Source organism: Crassostrea angulata, chromosome 4 (assembly GCF_025612915.1).
Source record: "Crassostrea angulata isolate pt1a10 chromosome 4, ASM2561291v2, whole genome shotgun sequence".
NCBI lineage: Eukaryota > Metazoa > Mollusca > Bivalvia > Ostreida > Ostreidae > Magallana > Magallana angulata.
In genome coordinates this window covers 46110697-46116947 of record NC_069114.1, presented here as the reverse complement: position 1 = coordinate 46116947, position 6251 = coordinate 46110697, and the positions used below count along the sequence as shown (strand labels likewise).

Below are 6251 nucleotides of genomic sequence, written 5' to 3'. Positions count from 1 at the left end.
TACCCCGATTATCGATTAGTCAAAACCTATAGCGTCCTAAAACAAGAGGCCCATGGGCCACATCGCTCACCTGAGCAACAATAGCAATAATGCCTCTGTTGCGATTAAAACGGCCATTTGCAAAAAAAATTACCAAACTCTCGGTCAACGTTACGTTTGAAAAAATAAACTCAGGTAGTAATAAAAGCGTCATTAGGATTTCGATGAAACAGAGACAGCATGGCGGAAAAAGGAAAACTTAATTTATTGCAATTTGGATAAACGAAGAAAGAATATACTATTGACAGCACTCAAAAAGATAAAAGAGAAAAGTAAAAAGAACTTGATTTGAATAAATACAGATCCCCAGTATTTAGATAGAATTAGAAATTTTGTAGTTAACCTACATAGCGGAGAACATTTTTTTTTTAAACTTTAATATGAGGTTTTTGTATTATCCACATGCATCTTTGGCAAACATGTGGGGTTTTGCTACAACTTGATGTACTATTCACGAGCATGAGATTGTCATAATGCACAAGAAAATTAAAGGCATGTCATAATGTCATATTGCGAGACAATTTCTGATCACCAAGCAAAACATGATCAGGTCTAATAAATAGTCCTTCTTCATAATAATGATATGAATACAGAAGGTATACACGAGTTCATTCCTAAACTTCATAATAACTCATGTCATTAACAAATGCTTTTATGATTATCGAGTGGAATATTTCGTGATGGAGACCAAACATTTTGAAATGGTCATCAGAAATAAATTTTGGTCACCATTTAGCGACTAATAGTAAGTGTGACTTTGAGCCATGTATTGATATCAGATTTATGGAGTGACATATACAAATATCTGGACAAAGTAGTAGAATAAAGATATAAAAAGACTTTCAAATTTTTCTTCAGATATCATTATGTTGAACATTGAGTCAGTTTTGAACAGGATGATTTCAAAATCATATCACATAATGAGTATTACAGTTTTCAAGAAGATCATAAGTAAATGTCTATAAAAGCCTACGTCAAACTTTGAGCCCCTAGTGGGCCACAAAAATTGTCCAGGTTCTAAGCAATTGTAAATCAACAATAAGTCAAGATGCTTGCATTTTAGTAAAACCATGTACAATGGTTGATCCAAAAGTAATGTCACACTGTGCACCACGTTTAACAGTGGCGCTGTATTGCATAAAATGATACATCAAAATTTTCCTTATCAAAATTCTAATTTTAAGAAAAATTTTGAGTTAATTTCGTTGAACACTTAACAATATATTGATGTTTATAGAGTGATATATACGTGATATCGTCGCGTCATGAATTTACGTCTTTTTTATGTAAAAATTACATGCTTCAAAATTTGAATAAAACCCAAACAACACAATATTTTTGAAACAGATATAGACGTTTTCTAACTGTTTTAAAAAATTAGGGAACGTTACCATTCATTTCGGATATCTACGTAATGAATGCCTTTTGTCTCTAAGGAATAAAAAGACTTGACATGCGAATAGTGATACGAGGCAATTTTTGCTTCGATGGATAGAAATCCCCAATAATGTACTGGAATTGGCATATTAATCTAAAATTGAGAGTTAGTGAACAGGATACCCTTAACGTGGTTCCAATATCTAATAAAAGCATATGTCCTGTTTATAAATAAATCAAATAGACAGGATATACACGCTCTGAAGGAAAGTTAAAACTAGGTTCTAACGTTAGAGCTATATCATAAAGCTACGTTCATGACTTCTTGAAGAGATATCGACAAACTGATCACACATTAAATAATATCCAATATTCTATCCCATCGATTACAAAAAGAGTAATTAGATATTTATTTTTTAAAAAAAAATGAATAAAATGTAAAATAGAGCATCGTGGCTAATTTTTATAGAGAAATAAATTACGAAATTCTACCAGAACGCCAAAGATCTATAAATGACGTCGCTAGCGTGCGGCGACTATTCTTGCTTCACGCTCTACAAAATATATTATCTTCAGAAAGATTTATCATAATGCATTAAAATGTTGAGATCTGAATTGAATTGCGTAGATATCTCAAAGCACAAATTTTTGTCACTTTACGTGGATTTTTCACGATTTTATCGCATCTATGACATTACTTTTGGATCAACCCTCGTATTATAACATTTAAGTTTACAAGAATAACCTTTTTCCTATGTAAAAATTGCCCCTTCCCAAACGTTGGCCCAATCCAACCCCCAGGGACCATGATTTACCCTTACGAATCAGAATGCTTTCACACAAGTTACAGCTTTTCTGGCAAATTGCTTTTTGAAAAGAAGATTTTCTCTATATACCGGTATTCTTATGTAAAATTTACCCCCTACCATTATGGCCCACCCTATTCCAGGGGATCATGATTTTTACAACCTTGAATCTACACTTCCTGAGAATGTTTCCACATGAGTAACTGCTTTTTTGGTCAATTGGTTTTTGAGAAGAAGATTTCAAAAGATTTTTCTATATATATTCCTATGTAAAAATTCCACTACGCCAACCCCCCCCCCATCCATTGTGGTCTAACCCTCTCCTCTGGGATCATGGTGTTTTTTTAACTTTAAATCCCAGAGAATGCTTTTACACACATTACAGCTTTTCTGGCGAATTGGTTTTTGAGAGGAAGATTTTCTAAGATTTTTCTGTACTAGTATATATTAGTTTGTAAAATTTGACCCACCAATGTGGCCCTACCCTGTCCCCGAGGTCATGATTGAATCTGCCCTACCTGAGAAAGCTTCCTCATAAGTTTCAGCTTTACTGGTCAAATGTTTCCTGAGAAGATTCATGAATATTTCTCAAAAATTTTCAATTCCTTAGTATTTCCCCTTGAAAATGAGCGTGATCCTATGGTGATCCGATGGGGCCACTTCGACCTTTGCACTTTCGCCTTTAGGTCGAGGTGCGAGAGTGCGAAGTTGCGAAGGCGAAAGTGAGAGAGTGCGACGGCGAAGGAGCGAAAGTGCGAAGATGCGACGGCGAAGCGCGAAGATAAGAAGGCGAAAGTGAGAAGTTGCGAAGGCGAAGAAGCGATACTACTATCGCTCCTTCGCCATCGCAACTTCGCACTCTCGCCTTCGCATCTTCGCGCTTTCGCCTTCGCCTTTTTATAATTGTGAACCTCTCTATCGTTTAAAGACAATTCTAGCTGTATAAAAGGACATCTGTATGGACATCTAAGGCAGACGATGAACTTTTTAGAATTTTTTCAACAGCCTGCACAGATCCACAACTTTTTCGGGGGGGGGGGGGGGGTCGATGGATAATTATATTTGGGGGGGGGGGGCTCCGAGACATATTTTGGAGGTTTGGAGGTTTTATTATATATAATTAATAAAATTAAATTTTCCGGGGGGATGGGATCTGGACCCTCTTTACCCCTTTACTTCATGTGTGAAGTTATTAATATTGAATTTTCCGGGGGGGGGGGGGGGCGGACCCCCTCTCCCCCTCTAGATCCATACATGAGCAAGGAGTGTCGCATAATGAAATAAGAATATTACTGTGTTTGATCCACGGTACAGACAGCTGGTAAGTAACAGGAGAGTGCCAAGTTGCGAAAACGAAATAGCGACAGTAGTATCGCTCCTTCACCATCGCATCTTCGCGCATCGCCGTCGCATCTTCGCACTTTCGCTCCTTCGCCGTTGCACTCTCGCACATTCGCTTTCGCAACTTCGCACTCTCGCATCTCCGACTTAAAGGCGAAAGTGCGAAGGTCGAAGTGGCCCATCGGAACACCATATGATCCCTAATTTTCACAATTTTGAATCTCCTTTGCCTAAAAGTGCTTTGTGCCAAGTTTGGTTGAAATTGGCCCAGTAGTTCTGGAGAAGATATTGAAAATGTGAAAGGTCACATGTAAGGACAGACAGACAGACATAATGTGACCAGAAAAGCTCATTTGAGCTTTCAGCTCAGGTGAACTAAATATCACAGACTGCACGAAAAAAATATGATGATGTCATACTCAGATTTCCATAGGAGATTATTTGGCTGTTTCTTTTAGCTCTACTGATGTACATGAACAGTAATATAGTTCATTTTACTTACTGTTTACAATCATTTTTTTAAATTTCTTTAAAAAGATGTAAATATGAACAATTAAATGCTTCTTTGTTGGTTCTTGCGGGTAATAAAGGTAATGATCATTGCAGAAAAAAAATTACATAACCCGATAACGCGGGTAACAATGTCGCCACCTGCATATCCCGCATGAATCACCAATGGAAACATTTAATTGTTTAAGTAACTGCAACTCAAGACTGAAACTTTGCTTTTTCAGAAGAATAACGTCTCTCCGAACAGACATTAAATACTTGAGTGAACGGATCGATAACGCATGTATTTAAAATCGACAGAGCAATAGATGTAATCTGTCTCACTATCAAATCTTAATGTACCATCAGGAAAACATTTGCATTTATTGCCAAAAGTAAAACAAAGATTGTAATCTATATTATTTCATTTCCAGTTGTATGAAATATTTTTCTCGTCATGGTGCGTATCATTAAAAGTTAGGGAGGTGTTAACCCGGTGGCCAAAAAAAAAGAGAAATAACATGAAATCACAATGGAGGCGAAGTCTACTCGTTTGCATATTTATTTATCTCTCTTTGTTATGTATATTAAGAGATCATCTCTTACCAGAAAATATATTTGGGACACACAAAAAGCACACTATTTCACCTGAACAAAACTTCACGTGCATCTGGAGTATCGTGGAAAACCGCGAAATATGTAAACCGGTGTGTAATCATGGCTTCTTTGGACTTTATGGAATGGCAAAATGTCACCCCTTACTCACTTGTGGGGATATTGAACAACTCAAATTCAGCGAGGAAATAGGACACATGGGATATGTGAAAGAGGCAAGATATTATTTATGTATTCTTAAAAGTACTTTTATTCAATTTCATTTGGATTTCCGTTTTGGATCTGAATATCGTAACGTAATGTTACCTTTCTCAATCAATATTAGATTTAATAATGACCTATCGTGAATTTCTATCACTGTTTACTTTATGTTACACTGTGAGGTGCTCAAACTCTTTCAACACTGATATTTTCTATTTTTTCTCTGGTTTGTTTTTAGGTGTGGCATTCTTATTGGCAGAAGTATCCTGTTGTAGTAAAGAAATTAAGGACATATGATTTGGTTATCTCCAGGGAATAAATCAGATGAAAAACTTCTACAGGCCCTCTGTCCTCCTACAGCTTGTGGGATATTGCAATGATACCATTGTCACAGAGGTTCACAGACTGCTTGATGCAAGGGATTTGGAGATTCGATTTAAGGAGTATCCCCTCTATAACACTTTACAAACAAGAATGCAGTTATGTGTGAGCTATGTAGATATACTAAGAACCCTGCATTCTAGACACGATGGAAAAATATACGTCCAATGTGACGCAAGAAATCTCCAAAAATTAGCAGGACAATTTCTTTTCACTAAGGATTTCCGATTAGTTCTTTGTGACGTCGACTCCATGGAAAACATTTTGGTGAACGGGACTTATAAGAGATTAATTAAATGCACTGTCTGGGGAGAACTTACAGGGAGCTTTCCTGCCCCTGAGGAATTGTGGCCTTACAAAGAGAGATATGATGCTTCCAAATTGCCGCTATACGACAAAAAAAAGAGATCTGGAAGATTCCAGACGTGTGTCTGTACTTTCTGGGTGAAGATGTTTCTACACGTCAACTTAAACGTTCTCTTAAGGACATCCACAAACAGTGCAAGAACCGCAACCCAAGGAAACGACCAACCGCTGAACAAGTGTACAAAACATACCTGACAATTTATAAAGATATGATTAAAAGTAACTTTTATACTTTACATGTATGGAATCCCATAAGTGACTTTACCAAATAAATAACTTGAATATAATTGTATGATATGGAAACATATGACAACAATAATAAATTTATTCAAACAACCAATGATTAAAATCACTTGCAACCTGTTCTATCACAATGCCAACGACAGTAATAATATTCGCGTCGTATAGGTCACCTGCAAGTTTCTGTGCCCCACGACAGCTGCACGGACAATTGTTAGTTTTCACGTTAAATAAATTAAAAAAAATTCTCTAAACATATACTGAAATGTTTATCTATTGTAAACAAGCAAATATTAAAACGTCAAAAGAACTCGTAGAAAAAAAGAAGACTATTGTTCTGTAATTGCTGCTTTTTTAATTAGACTAGCTAAACCGGTCGACACAAATGAAGAATGT

At 36.3% G+C, this 6251-nt stretch overlaps 1 pseudogene; it reads left to right on the top strand.

The window, feature by feature from the left end:
- Positions 1 to 4562: 4562 nt before the first annotated feature.
- Positions 4563 to 5887, top strand: LOC128182297 (protein O-mannose kinase-like; annotated as a pseudogene).
- The last annotated feature ends 364 nt before the right edge of the window (positions 5888 to 6251 follow it).